General features: G+C 35.9%; 4 long non-coding RNA genes across 10 annotated transcripts; 3 read left to right on the top strand and 1 right to left on the bottom strand.

Moving 5' to 3' along the window:
* Positions 1-182: 182 nt before the first annotated feature.
* Positions 183-14,259, bottom strand: LOC126610509 (uncharacterized). 5 transcript variants are annotated; one of them, XR_007618550.1, is made up of 4 exons: positions 13,887-14,259; positions 12,777-13,066; positions 11,869-11,909; positions 183-250 (listed from the first exon to the last, which is right to left on the bottom strand). It is a non-coding gene; the product is annotated as an uncharacterized LOC126610509 (long non-coding RNA). The 5 variants fall into 5 exon arrangements; XR_007618552.1 differs by lacking the exon at positions 183-250 and adding an exon at positions 10,568-11,022 and having other exon boundaries at positions 12,744-13,066; XR_007618551.1 differs by lacking the exon at positions 183-250 and adding an exon at positions 10,568-11,022.
* LOC126610507 (uncharacterized) lies at positions 1,617-5,354 on the top strand. Of its 3 annotated transcripts, none has more exons than XR_007618547.1 (7): positions 1,617-2,123; positions 2,616-2,707; positions 3,872-3,951; positions 4,093-4,146; positions 4,762-4,984; positions 5,078-5,173; positions 5,294-5,354. It is a non-coding gene; the product is annotated as an uncharacterized LOC126610507 (long non-coding RNA). The 3 variants fall into 3 exon arrangements; XR_007618546.1 differs by lacking the exon at positions 1,617-2,123 and adding an exon at positions 4,548-4,694 and having other exon boundaries at positions 2,152-2,707; XR_007618545.1 differs by lacking the exon at positions 1,617-2,123 and having other exon boundaries at positions 2,152-2,707.
* LOC126610512 (uncharacterized) lies at positions 6,281-13,768 on the top strand. Its single transcript, XR_007618555.1, has 5 exons — positions 6,281-6,329; positions 6,527-6,646; positions 8,543-8,626; positions 9,350-10,064; positions 13,374-13,768. It is a non-coding gene; the product is annotated as an uncharacterized LOC126610512 (long non-coding RNA).
* On the top strand, positions 6,659-8,323 carry LOC126610521 (uncharacterized). Its single transcript, XR_007618564.1, has 2 exons — positions 6,659-8,013; positions 8,143-8,323. It is a non-coding gene; the product is annotated as an uncharacterized LOC126610521 (long non-coding RNA).
* Positions 14,260-15,007: the final 748 nt, after the last annotated feature.

The raw sequence follows: 15,007 nt of genomic DNA, 5'->3' as shown, positions 1-15,007 counted from the left end.
CTTTTTAAAGAAAAATGTCTTAAGTCTCGTTGTTGCAACCTAAGTTTAGAAATACTTGACAATATTAAAAATAAATTACACAAAACTACCTTAATTATGGGTTGAACCACAATCATATACCTCATTTTTTAAAATTACAATGTCATACCTCATCTTACGAATTTGTTACAATGTCACACCTCCGTTAGTTTTTCTGTCTATTTCTCTGTTAAATGCTGACATGGCTTGAGGTGGAACCCACTCCCTAGCCCTATTGGATTATAAAACTAATTAAATATTATAAATTAAAAAAAATCATTTAAATATTTTTATAAAAAATGTTATGATATTTATTCATTTTTATTAATTGAGTAATGTTACACTTACCATATTTTTCATATCACATTAATTTAAAGATCAAAGGAGCAGTATCAGGTAAGCGTAGCTGGGAGTTAGAAGCCATACTTTGCCTACAAATTAATTTAAGGATCAAAGCAGCAGTATCAAGAAAGCCTAGCTGGGACCTGGGAATTTAGAAGCCATACTTTGCTTACAAATTAATCTAAGGATCAAAGGAGCATTATCAAGTGGATCTAGCTGGGAGTTAGAAGCCATACTTGGCTTACAAATTAATTTAAGGATCAAAGCAATAGTATCAAGTAAGCCTAGCGAGGACCTGGAAATTTAGAAGCCATATTTTGCCTACAAATTAATCTAAGGATCAAAGAAGCAGTATCATGTAAGCCTAGCTGGGAGTTAGAAGCCATACGTTGCGTACAAATTAATTTAAGGATCAAAGCAGCAATATCAAGAAAGCATAGCTGGGACCTGGGAATTTAGAAGCCATACTTTGCCTATAAATTAATCTAAGGATCAAATGAGCAGTATCAAGTAAGCCTAGCTGGGAGTTAGAAGCCATACTTGGCGTACGCATTAATTTAAGGATCAAAGCAATAGTATCAAGTAAGCCTAGTGAGGACCTGGAAATTTAGAATCCATACTTTGCCTACAAATTAATCTAAGGATCAAATGAGCAGTATCAAGTAAGCCTAGCTGGGAGTTAGAAGCCATACTTTGCGTACAAATTAATATAAGGATCAAAGCAATAGTATCAAGTAAGCCTAGTTAGAACCTAGAAATTTAGAAGCCATACTTTGCCTACAAATTAATCTAAGGATCAAAGGAGCAGTAACAAGTAAGCCTAGCTGGGAGTTAGAAGCCATACTTGGCATACAAATTAATTTAAGGATCAAAGCAACAGTATCAAGTAAGCTTAGATGGGACCTAGGAATTTAGAAGCCAAACTTTGTCTGCAAATTAATCTAAGGATCTAATGAGCAATATCAAGTAAACCTAGTTGGGAGTTAGAAGCCATACTTTGCGTACAAATTAATTTAAGGATCAAAGCAGTAGTATCAAGTAAGTATACTAAAATGACAAAAATACGCTCAATAATAAACAATGAGCCAAAATAATTTGAAAAAAAATGAGGGTATTTTTATCATTTTATTCTTATTTAATGAAGATTTTTTACGGAATGACCAAAATGATTGACGGTGGACAAACTCATGACTACTTCTATTAATTTTAAATCTCATGAATCAAAGTTAGTTATGCTAACCTGATGGACAATTACTTTAGTCTAAAGAAAGCATTGCAATTGGCACTGTTCCTTACTGTTCATTGTACCTGAATTTCACTTTATTTACGGACATGCCATTGCTTTAAGGTTTCGGCTGGGTGTGTTTTTTTTTTTGAGGTTTAGTTGGATGGGCTTTTGCGGCTTTGGGCTGTGGCTGGGTTAGTTTAAGTCGGTTTTGTATGTGGTTAGGTGTTTCGGATGAATCGCCGACAGAGGGCAGGCCTAGCCTGCAGCGATGCCAGAGAGAAAAGAGAGGAGAGGAGGCGTCGTGTGTGAAAGAAGAGCCGAGAGGGAAGGTCCTGGAAGGAAAAATTGGAGGAGAGAGGGAGGGGTAGGATGGGCAAAAGCAAGAGGTAGGGCTGCCCGAAAGTTTGGTTTTGCTTTTTCTCAGTAAGGTGTGCGCAGAGACACGGCGAGGCAGGAAGGGACGGCTAAGCCTAGGGTTGGTTTCAGAGTTTTGTGTTGCAGAAGCATTGATCCCGTGGAGGCCGAATAAGCTCAGGTTTTTTTACCCAAATAGTCCCAACTTTCACTCACTCACATTCGTATTTTCTTGATTTCAGTTTCTGGGTATTTGTTTTTGCTGTTTGGCCGGTCTAGGTTTTCTGTATAATCGATTTGTTTTGGGTTTAAATTGTTGATTAGTGATTGTTGCGTGTTTCACGGAAGGCACTGCTCAATGGAATTAGCCCCTCAAAACCGAAGTATTCCGCCTATGTATTATGTTATTTCAAGTTTTGTGAACTTATATTTTTTTTTATTCACTTGAATTAGCATATTTCATTCCCTTAAAATTAATTGTAAGGCTGCACTCAAAATGGGTTAAATGTTGAGCTCTGACTCTCTAATACTTTTACATGAATGAGCTCTGACTCTCTGATGTTTGTTTATAAGTTTTTTGGTTAATTTTACATTGTAATTGTTTTCCCCTAATTTGAATGATTAATTGTTGAACTTTTCTTTCCTCCAAATCCTCATGTTTTCATATCGACAGGCCAAAAGAAATCGAAGATGCAAAACTGGTAATTGAAGCTTTAAGAAGTAAAGGTGTTTCTGCAATTGGTGTTGTAGGCTTCTGTTGGGGCGGTGAGTTCATTTTCCTGCTCTCCATAATGTCTTATCTATTTCCTGGTTTATTAGTATAATTCCAGTTTAATAATATCTCATATGAGGAAGTGCTTATTTTCCTGCTCAATTCATTATGGCATAGGTTTTCATATAACCTTGAATTATGTATGCTGTTTCTAGGCAATGCCTGTGCGATGTTATCAAAATATTATATGTAAAATATGTTGGGTGGCAATCCATTGGCAGTATATCACAAAAATAATAACTGAACGTGTTTCAGTTGCCTTATGCATATATGATCTTTCACCCCTCATATGCAACTGAGACCTATTGACCCTTATGGGGCAGGGTATATATGTGTTCTTTTTTGAAATTAATACCATGATTTATTAGGTACATGGTAAAAAATTGTTCTCCCCCTGTCATGAAGACAATTGTATGTGGGATTTGTAATCACACTTGAAACATCACTGAAAAATTAATATCCCCATTACGTTTCAATGAGACCGAATATGTGCGTCTTGAGTTCTCAAGAAAAAAATTAACTGAAAAATTAAAATAGTCCGCATTTATATCCATATCGAAATTCCAAAGAATGTGTGTTGTATTATTGTTATAGCTTTCTGATTAAGTAGATATCAGAGAGTAAGTATGAGATAATGTGAATAATTAGAGGAAGTTAAAGACATCTTTGCAAGTAAGCAAAAATTTGACCATGAGATAATTGGGTTTTAACAAAGAGTTGAGAGAGAGAGAGAGAAAGAGGAATGGTATCATATTTGAGGATTAGTCTCTCCTTTTTGTTTTTGTTTGCGGTTTATAAATTATGGTTCTTGGGGATTTAGGGTTTTCTCACTCCTTTATTTCAGAAATTGCACTGTATTTCTCAGATCGGAGCTGTTCTGGTTTTGAAAAAATCGGCCTAATTTTGATTTTTGCTTTCGCCTCTCTGGTAATTACTCTGAACCCACAAAAGATTTGAAATTTCTGGTAATTTTTCTCATTGTTTTTGACAATTTGTATAAATATATGCCATTGTATTGTGAATTAGTAGAAAATTGGGATTTCAGGCAAATGACGAGATGGGTATGTGGCTAAGACAATAAAAATCCATGCTTTCATCTGTTTGTTTGATTAGATATAGTTTTTGTCCTTTCCAAACCCCCTTTGTCAATTGTGTAGGAATGGTTTGATTTTGCTTGGGTTTCTTGAGGGTTCAACAACATCAGGTACTTTTTGACCCAATCAACCACCAAGAATAGGTATGCTCTTTTCAAAATTTTCAAATTGATACACTCAGAATTGTATTCATATAATTTAATTCTTAATTTTTTAAAATCCTAAATATTTCGTGTATATTAGATTCTCCAATATTTCTTCTTATTAGCGTTTGATTTTTTCAGGTATGTTGCCTGTTCGCATGCTTCCTTTGTTTCAGAAGGGAGTCGACTCAATTGGTAAGCCATTTGTTTCAATCTTTTTTCTCTATGCTTTGTCCTTGAAAAATTACATTATTCTCTCAAATGGTAATACTAGAATTGGTACTCCTTGCATCCCAAAGTACCAACCCGACATTTTTAAGTTTTCAGTATTATTTGCTTAGAAAGTATATTGTTGGGAAACTGTATTTATGGGGAATGAGAGTTTGTAGTTCTTAGAGAGCATATGTGTGGGATGAAGGAAGAAATTAGGAACAGATTGACCAATTTTGTAAGGATGGTTTAAGGGTTTAAACTGAGATATGGGGGCGGATATTGGAAATGAGAAATGAGTAGTTAGGTAGGGATTAATTTGATTGCATCAGAATTTGTGATTTGGGATTGTTGATGTGTGTTTTTTCTATTATTGTGTTAACAAGTCAAAGAAAATGTCATGGCTGGATTTGGCGGTGAACAAGGCAGTGGAGGTTGGCAACAAGAACAATGTCACCTGCACTGTCATGAACTACGCCAACTCCGTCGTCCAGCTTGCCAGCCAAGCCGCTAAACAGTTTTAGGATCGAATGGTAATTTCACAATTTCCATCATCTTTCACATTTTCCACCTTTTTTTCTCATTTGCATTTGTTTACAGGGAGTTCAGAGCTTTAGGAGTGTGAAGAAGAGTATACAGAGATTGGAGGAAGCAGCTGTGTCTTGCGCGGGGCACCCGAAAGACTTGAGATACTGAGAAGTTGGGTCCTGCTACTTAAAGAGGTGGACAGGCTGAAGCTTTCTCAGGGTTCCGGCGACGTTTCCTACAATTCCTGCGATGGCCAACCTCGAGGTTGGTCTCAAGCAACTCCTCATAACCTCAGGTATATTATGCACTTAATGTATGTGAAAATGTGCCTCAAATTTGTGATTTTCAGTTCAAACCCTGACTGCTACGTTTTTCGGCAAGTTTATAGAGAGTTGGCAAGCTTAGTTCTGGCCAAATTCTATCAAATTAGGTAATAATTGGCCACTCGCTCCTAACCCCCTACCGTGTGTTACGCAGAGGCAAGGTATTGTAATCTATCTCTCCTCTCTTCCTTTCCTTCTTTATCTAGCCCTCTCTCCAGGATCAATTCAATGTTGTAAAAATCTCCTGACTTTGGTTTTATGTTGAATTTTACTGTTTGTAGGCCCTCTATCACTCTCTCAACAAAAGCACCTTTTCCATGTTCGACACTCACACAGGCAAGCAGCCACTCTTCTGCTCATGTTTTTGGTTTGGTTTCTTTTATTTTTATGGTTCTCTGCTTGGAAAACCGAAGCATATGAGTTCGATTGAGAAATCCATTTGTTATATTATATGCTTGCATTTTAGATATCCGTAGATTATTGTTTTTTCTAGGGTTTTATGTTTTTTTGTATGAGTTTAGTTATCGAATGGATCATGGATGAATCAAGATTCTTACTTTGTCAAGTAATATTAATAATTTTTCTCCAAACTCTCTTAGTGTTCACTAGGGCTTTCCTCCCAAGTGTTTCTAAAAGAGGATACAGGTTATGGAGTTTCTTGCCATGGTATTGAGGAGGGGTGATGATGAAATATTTATGGAACTTACAAGATAGGTGTACAGTGACCAATAGTTCATCACCCTAAAATTTGTTTAATTTCATTTAGGCAAGATATTCTCATACAATACCTTTCAATTCATTTGAAACACAAACTGTCAAAAAGATGATATGTATGATGTATTATATACACGTTGCCTCTTGATAATTATGAGGAGACAGACAGATTAGTCAGATAATATACACCATGAGTAGTGAAAGGGAGAGGAAGAGAGGTCTGGTTACATACACAAAGCTTTAGCTCCACACATAAACTCACTCTCACTTAATTCTTTGGGACTTATTCGACCTGAGATACCAATTTATTTTAGCTAAAAATAAAAAGCTTCTCTTCTTTTCTTTCATTTATGCAGCGGCTTTGCCATGGATGAGTTGATATGCTCAAAGTAGCTTCCCCTTCACCTTATTACAGAATAAATAAATCTTCTTTAAGAAGTATATATGTCGTTGCAAATGACACAATGCTCTGATATTAATCTAGCCATGACTCTATTCAGACTACTTATGGTCACTCTATTGATCTTACTTTTTTATTTTTGTCTTTTTTGAATAGGTGGTGGTGTTCTGTTTTGTACATTTTCTCTTTGCCGCTACGCAAAGGTCAATTTTCTTTTTTGCTATTGAAGTGAAATCTGTTGGTTCCTTATTTCTATAGTTATAGATATTGTTAGGGTGCATTTGTTGTGTTTTGTTGGGATATAGGTTTAGTTGAAATGGTATGATTTTTATTAGTGTTTTATTTTATTTTATTTTTATTTTATTTTTAAATTTAATGACCTTTTGTTGTCTCATTATAGATAACATTAACTATGATGAAGATGGAAGATGCTAAGCCTGAAGTTTCAGCTTCCAACAATTCAAATTCCGAGAGCAGTGATTTTGGTCTTCTCCAAGATTGATTTACTGATTTGTGCAAGGTTCAACTTCCAACACTTTTTGCCCCCTTTGGACTGTGATCGAATTTTTCATTTTGTTCTTTCTTATTGTAATGTCATTTTGTTTGTTTTTTTCCCATTGATTTGATTTTGGTTATTGGTGTCTGCATCATGGCTTTTTGTTAGTGGAAAGCCATATAAATGTGTAGGCCAAGTGATGGTTCAGAGTCTTAGGGAGGGATTTTAAACAAATTTGATTTGAGTTTCTGTTTGTGGTATTTTGTTGGGTTCAATGTGAGTGGCTCTCTTAGGGTTTAGTAACTTTAGTTTGTTCATTCCCTGTGTTAGAAATTATACTCAGAAAGCTTGAATAAATGGAACTGTGCTAGGGCTCCTTTGATGTGGTTCTTGACTGGAGCTTGAATACAAAGACTTTTGGCCTCCTTTGATATCTAAAGTTTGATGCTTCACTGGTTTATTGAATTATGCTAGGGCTGTGAGAAATTGGATTTTAAGTTTAGCTTTCTTGATGTCTAATTTTCATTTTTTTGGGACATTGATCTAAATTTAAGGCGATTTGGTTTAATTTGCTTTGCTTTTGATATGGTATCGTGTTAATTTGTGATTTAGGCATCAAAAATGGGTTTTTGTTTCCTGAAGAGAAAAGATGGAGGTGATGATTGTTTCCCAGATCAGAGCTGAAATAAATCAGCCGATTATATCTGTGTTAACAGGGACACCAAGCCACATCGATAGAAATATGTACAAATTATCAAGAATTAGTACTTATTCTAATTACAGTGAAAATATATGCAAATTATCTAGAATTAGTATAGGTTTAGACATTGATAGAAATACAACAAAAATGAAAGTAAAGAAAATTTTGAATGTAATGAATGATAGCTTAGTGTGTCTATATGCATGATGCACATATTGTAAGTTAATGGCTTTCGTTGTTATTTGGTTGCATTTGTCTGTGGTTGCTTTTACAGCTCCTTGCCGATTAATTTATATAGTTTTAGGTGACGATCACCTTTTATATTCATATTTAGTATTTCATGGTTTATAGATATGGTTTGATTTTGATTGCTGGACGAGGAAATCAAGCGTGTTTGTGACTTAGTTTTGGTTGTTTTAAAATATATGATGGCGTGCCTGTTTATGCGGTTATATGTTTGTTTTTTTTAACAATGTTATTTTCTTTGTCCATATTTGTTTCTCCTCACTCTGTCGCTGCATCTGTGTACTTTGTTTACGTGGCTTGCACTGTTTGTTTACCGATGGTTTTGGTTTGGTCACTGGCAAAAAAACCTCTACAGTCATCTATGTCTTGGCATTTGTTTAAAATGCATGGTTGGATTCATATGTGTGTATGAATGTGTGATTTTTTTTTCTTATCAAAGCGGTAGGTCTCGGGTTCGAGACTTGGAAGCAGCCTCTCCATAAATGGGGGTAAGGCTAGCCGATATTCACCTCTCCCAGACCCTGCGTAAAGCGGGAGCCTTGTGCACTGGGTACGACCTTTATCAAAGCGGTAGTAAAGGGAGGTCATTTTTTTTTGTGCCCTCGAAAAATTTGTTTTGAAGGACAGCAAATTTATCCTCTTCTCTGTGTGTTCGTTCAGGGAGTCTAATTGTTTTAGAAGAGGACAAATTTACCCTCTTCTCTGTGAGTTTGTACAGGGAGATGATTTGTTTTAAAAGAAGACAAATTTTTCCTCTTCTCTGTGTTTGTGCAAAGGCTTAAATGACATGCGTTATTTCTTTGTGCATGATCAATGACCGGCTACGGAATATAATATCAGTGGCTCCCAAGCTTACTTGAAAGGGATTGGCATTTTAATTAGCTTGGATCTAATTTGAAAATTACGTTTTATACACCAATATTCCAAATATTTTGCAATTTATTTCATTTCTATTATTTATTTATTTTTGTTAGGCAAGCGAACACTGATGTACAGAGGTGATTACTCAAGTGCCAGAATATACAAGGCATTTTCTTAGGCAACTTGAAACTGTGCAGGTAAATGCAGAGTTCAATGCCTTTCTAAAGCATATTCTTAGCTTTTAATGCATTTTCAATCTGGTCTTTAATTTGTTTCAATTAGGCTCATGAAGTTTGATTACTCTTCATTTTCAATTGTACCATTTAGGCTCATAAAGTGGTTGAATGACCTCTAAGAGCCTGATTCACCCATTTTATACTTTTCATGTAAAACTTCTTTAAAAAAGCTAAAACATCTTTCATTGTAAATAAATTTAACGGTTATGGTTAGCTTCCATACAGTATGTTGTATGTTTCGGGATATCTCTACATCTTAATTTATGCTCTCAGGTTGCTGAAAGTTTGTAATTTTACTTGCTACTTGATTATAAAAATGTAAAACAAAATCTGTACGTGATTTACAAATTTGTATTTGATTTTAGACGTTTTTCCAGTGTAAGGCATATGTTGCACATGCATGTAAATGGTACAAATTGTTTTCGTTTTGGACAATAAGCTTTTGATTTTTACAACCCTTGCAAGGGGATTGTGACTCCAACAAATTTAGTGTTGGGGGATACAGTTTGATTCTCCTTAATACATAATATAACAAAGGAAAATTGTGTGAACTGCACGTTGCTTCTGTTTCATATGGACCTGCATATTTTTGGCTTTGAACATTTGTGCTTGGAAAATTATCTACTTGAACAAGTAGTGTTCAATGTTTTTTATCAATTGCTGAAATAGGTGCCTGCCCTGCAGGACACATATTTTGCCATCAGTTTCTTCTGTTTCTTATGGAAACAGAACTTTTTTGGCAACCATGTCTTTGTGATCAAGAAGGTTAGGTTTCTTCCTATTAATTGTGCAATGTCTTTACATGTTAGCTCAGTTGAATGTATATAAAAGCCAAGCTGCTTATGTTATCGATCTCATTCACTCATGTGTCCTTCTGTTCATTCATGATTGTGTTGAATTTATTCAAGTTAAATGGGTATTATTCATACAGTTACGCCTGAAACTGTTTCCCGCCGCAACGCGCGGGCTTATTTTCTAGTTTTAGCTAAAAAAAACTTTTTTTTTTATAATTTGCTCAAGTGGAACTACCCTTCCAAAAACATCGAAACAAGGGATCCATTTCCACCGAGGATCTTGTGTTTTTTTTGTGATGCTAGAGAGACTGAATATTTAGATTATATAATGTGGCGGTCGATATTGAACTCCTTTTTAAACGTTAAAACAAATCAAACCATCAACAATCACATCTTTTAATCAACAAAAAAATTGTCTAAAAATTACTCTCTCTCGCATTTTCTGTATTTTTTTTGGTCAAACACTTGCATATTTTTACATTTACTTTTGCCCCACGCCAAAACGCAAAGTTTTGATATGGTCCAAAAGTTGTGTCTTGGTCCTCACCTTGAACACAGCGCGCGGAATTCTATTGCCAGGGACGTCGTTACTGCAGGAGAATCAGGTACGAAACCTATTTGTTGTATTCAATTTTCTTTCATACCAGTCGATTGGATTCTTCAATTTTTACTTCGTTTGCTTTGTTTCTCATCTTCTGCTCTGCACTTGTTGCTTTCTGTCAATTTGGGGGTTTAGGGTTTCTGTCAATTTGGGGTTTTGGGTTTCTCTGTTTCTGTCCATTTGGGGCTTTTAGGTTTCTGAAAATGTTCAAAATGTTCATCTGCTTTCTGGTTGTGTTAGAACAAGTTCAAAATTTGAAATTCTTGTGGAAGGGAACCGTAAAAAATTGGTTACCAAATTAATGCATTACTAATTACATTCACAAGTGACTAATTAACTGGCTTTTCTTTAACAAGAAATCATTTGAAAGGGAAACAATTTAGCAATTGCAAAGCTGAGCAGTCTGCTAATTGATTGTGTTATACTTGTACCAGTGTGACAGAGCGCACTGGCATTCTAGGATTATACACTCGACCTCATTTAGTAGGATAAGACTTGGTTGTTGTTGTTGTTGTTTATACATACACGAACATTTCACTTGCTGACAAAATTTCTACGTCGACACATGATTAATTGTAATAGGTTCCTTTCAAGTTTCCTGTTACATTATACCATTTATTTGTAGAAGTTATCAAGCCCTAAAGTTCAAAACATTCTTTGTCCAGCACTAGATTGGCAAATGGATGCCCAAGGTTGCACTAAGGAATCGCTCTGAAGTTCTTAATAGACTGGTTTTTGTATATTTGGACTGATCGATCCACCTTAGGACTAATTTGGGATTGATGTGCGTTCAAAAAAAGTGTTCTCGTTGTGCTTTAAGAATAATCAGTTGTAAAATAAAGCAGATGACCATTCATAAACTAGTTTTAAAACTGTTGTGACTATGAAAAGCAGGGTAAGAATCTCCTTCTTTTCTTGCCAATCACCCCTCCTAGCAGCATCGAATAGAGCTTGATACTCATCTGTCAAGGGCAGTGGCGAAGCCACGTGAGGGTGAGGAGTGGCGTCCGCCACTCCCCTCGCCGGAAAACACAGCCTCAGCGCAGGTTCAGCCCCTCCCCTCCCGGAAAACCCAACCCCTCCATGGCTGTTCTACCTCCGCCACTGTGGTGCACCACGGACCTGTCCTCGGTTCGAGTTCTTGCTTAGGAGGGTCCTAGGGTGTGCGTGTGTATAAGATTGTGGGTATGGATGTTGCTCACGGGTAGAGAGGGAGAGGGTGAGGGCGACTTGAGGGAGAGAGAGCTCGGGGAGCTTCGAAGAGCAGAAGAGGGAGTAGGGGGAGAAAGGAAGAGCGATGAGAGAGGGAGTACGGGAGAAAGGGATAGATATCAGGGGGTGGGCCTTGGCTCACCAATTAAGACCCCAAAACTATTTTTAATTAGTAATAGGGTGTGACATCATGTATAGGCTTATTTGTATTAATGCATTATGAACGACAATAGTTGTAATTTGTTTGTATTAATATATTACGAACGATACTTAAATTTTTTACTATATAAAAGGATTTTGTTGTCTACATATTTTTTGGAATTTTGTACGTTTTTAAATTTCGCCCCTCCCCTTGAAAATTTCTGGCTTCGCCACTGGTCAAGGGTACGCATGTAATTAACTATGGCCTTTTATACAATATATTAACTACTTTCTTCTTCAATTCGCCTGGAATAACTGAAAATAACTTCTTAAGTACATATCATGTTATGACTTTAAAATTCAAGAGTGAGTGACCTTGCGCTCCTTACACATAAGAAAACCAAGACAACCTTTCATATAGATAGATTTAATACTTTAATTTTGATGATAGATACCTGGGTTTTCTACTGAGTTGAACTCTGCTGCCATGCTCAATCTGTCAATTTATCCAAAGGAGATTTTATTATAGGTAGATCGTGATCATGTGTTTATAAATGAAAATAAAGAATAAATAGTGAACCAAGTATATATGGAATCTTAACTTTTGACACTTGGGAGTTTAGAAGCCATACTTTTGCCTACAAATTAATTTAAGGATCAAAGCAACAGTATCAAGTAAGCCTAGCTGGGAGTTTAGAAGACATACTTTGCCTACAAATTAATTTAAGTATCAAAGCAGCAGTGTCAAGTAAGCCTAGGTACAGCGCCTACGCTAATAAAAATTGGCACATGCTATGTAGAAGTTATCAAGACCTAAATCGCAAAACATTTTTGTCCAGCACTAGATTGCCAAATAGATGCCCCAAGGTTGCACTAAGGAATCGCTCTTATAGATTGGTTTGCTGTATTTGGACTGATCGATTTAGCTTAGGGCTAGTTTGTGATTGTTGTGCTTTTTTTTAAAAAACTGCTTTCGTTGTAAAATAAAGTAGATGAGCGTTTGATAAATTATAGTGTAAAGCGTTTAGTAAACTTTGATGTAGAAGTATGATATAATTGTATATAATGACAAAAATAGAAAATTGATGGAGGATCATTGGCGGATGTCTTAAGGTTGCAGAAAAGAATACCTGAATATTCCCACTCGGTTTCAGCTATATTGATCAGAATATTGGGTGATTGCTTGGTGCTTAAGGTTCTTTTTTTTTTCTGTTTTCAATGTGGAAGGGACTGAGCTACTTGCACGGAGTTGGTCATCTTTCATGTTACATTTGACACATAGATATTAAAAGTGGTCTTTTGGTATTAACAAAGCTAGCAACGTAATTACCAGTGTGCGACATTTGTTGGGACGGTCACTTACATGTCGCCTGAGCGAATTCGAAATGAGAATTATTCCTATCCAGCTGATATTTGGAGCCTTGGTCTCGCTCTCTTTGAGTGTGGTACTGGAGAATTCCCATATACAGCTAATGAAGGACCCGTTGCTGCATTCATATCCTTTCCATTGGCTACATCCGCCGTTGTTTTGCAACCAAAGTTCTGAGGTCTATGGCACATCTTGGATGATCCATCGCCTACACCTTCAAAACACAAATTTTCACCAGAGTTCTGCTCGTTTGTTGAAGCCTGCTTGCAAACAGATGCAGATGGCTAGGCCAACAGCAGAGCAGGTGATCATATTAGCCACAGATTTCAATCAGGGAGATGGTAGCTTCATTGAGGAAATGAATCTTTCTCATTACATCAAAATATAGTTTACAAGAGTATATATACTTACTCTTTAAGTAAAGTCTAAAGTTACCAACTGAGGAAAAGTAAAAGAATTATTAAAGCAGTAACTTTAGCTAACTCTTTAACTAACTTTTTAACTCCTGTGAGTTATTTACATTTCTTTTTACTCTATTATCCTCTTCAAGCTTGACATCGACACTGTGTAACTAGTATTCTCCTTCTGCAGCTACTATCACACCCCTTCATCACAAAGTAGGAGGATTCGCAAGTAGACTTGGGAGCATTTGCCCGAAGCGTTTTTGATCCAACACAAAGTATGATGGACTCGGCAGTGTGAGTACTTGACACTTGCCTTATCTTTAAACCAACAAAAGTGTGCTAAAAACACTTACAATAAAGAGTCTTGAGAGGTACTTTCGAAATCAGAAACTCAAGGAGAGAAACATAACCCTACACAATGGCATGGTTAATCATCAATTAATCCTTCTTTTCAAAACAATTTTGTCCGATGTCGTTCAGTTGCAATCTCTTTTTTCTTATGCCAGCAGCCGATGCACAAGTGCAGGATATGTAGTCTTAACAAACTTATAAATTGAAATATAACACGACCAATTAGTATCCTATTCCCTCGGTCTATCAGCCGATTCCAAGATTCATCAACAAGCTAAAGAGACTCACTATTTATCATGCTATTGACTCAAAAAATACAAAATATACAAACTCAAATCAAGAAGATTACCTTAAACCACAGCTTTCGGAGCTCACACGGGGACGAACCATTATTCACCGCAAACTTGTTAAACGAACCGGCATTGAAACTGAATGAAGAAACGTTTGGGGAATCTACCAAGACCGTCCAGTTGATTCCACGATCATAATCGTAACCCTCAGGTTCAATGGATATATGTTTAATGCTTTTGCTACAGATCTTCCAGCGATCATAATCATAATCATAATCATAACCCATACTTTCTTTGCTCTCTGTCCATGTATTGAATCTAAAACCTTATTGCTGAATTTGGATGACGAAGAGACAGAGAGTATAAAACGACTGAATTTGGATGACGGCCAGAATCAGACCTTATTGCTGCCACGGTCTGTCCGAGTCCACCCGTCGGGTGAGATTTGTTGAAAGGATTAGCTAGTGTTATGCTGAGCTGGATAGTTAGGACGGATGTTTACATCTGGTGTAATGTTAGAGAGACTAAATTTGTATACCAAATTTGCAAACTAAATGATGTGTCACCAATAGGAAATGAGCAAGTTTATCAACGTTTAAGTAATAATCTAATTATCAACTTCCAAATCATTTATTTTACAAAATTTAGTCTACAAATTTAGTCTCCCTAGCAATATTCTTACATCTGTTGAGTGTAATTCTTGTTTTATTTTAATTAATTTGTAATATGCATGGTTAATTTCATTTACAGATTTTTGTTTTTTGTTTCATATTTGTAATTTTTTTTATTTAAGGGCAAAAGAGAAAGTTTGTGCGACAAAATTTTAAAGTTGAGTTTAAAATATTAATTACTGGATTTAAAGGAAATTTCCCTATATTTTAATTTTTGTTGCTTCATTTTGATTTTTGCTAGAATTTTATTTTCATTTTGGTTGTATTCTTTACAATCCTCCCAAATCTTAATTTGACTACACCATGATTTCAAACTCCTTTAAAATCCTCTTTCAAAATCTTAGTTGAATACACTCTGATTTTAAAATCTATTAAAATCCCATCAAATCCTAATTTGACTACACACCCTTTAGATTCTTTTGGAATCGGCGGCAAAGCAACAGATGCTACTACTCTGGCTGTAGAAATATGAACCATTGATGAATTTAATACAATGGGGATTCTATTAT

This window comes from Malus sylvestris, chromosome 17, assembly GCF_916048215.2.
Source record: "Malus sylvestris chromosome 17, drMalSylv7.2, whole genome shotgun sequence".
NCBI classification, from domain to species: domain Eukaryota; kingdom Viridiplantae; phylum Streptophyta; class Magnoliopsida; order Rosales; family Rosaceae; genus Malus; species Malus sylvestris.
Note: the sequence above shows the minus strand (reverse complement) of the source record. Positions and strands in the feature narration are given on the sequence as shown.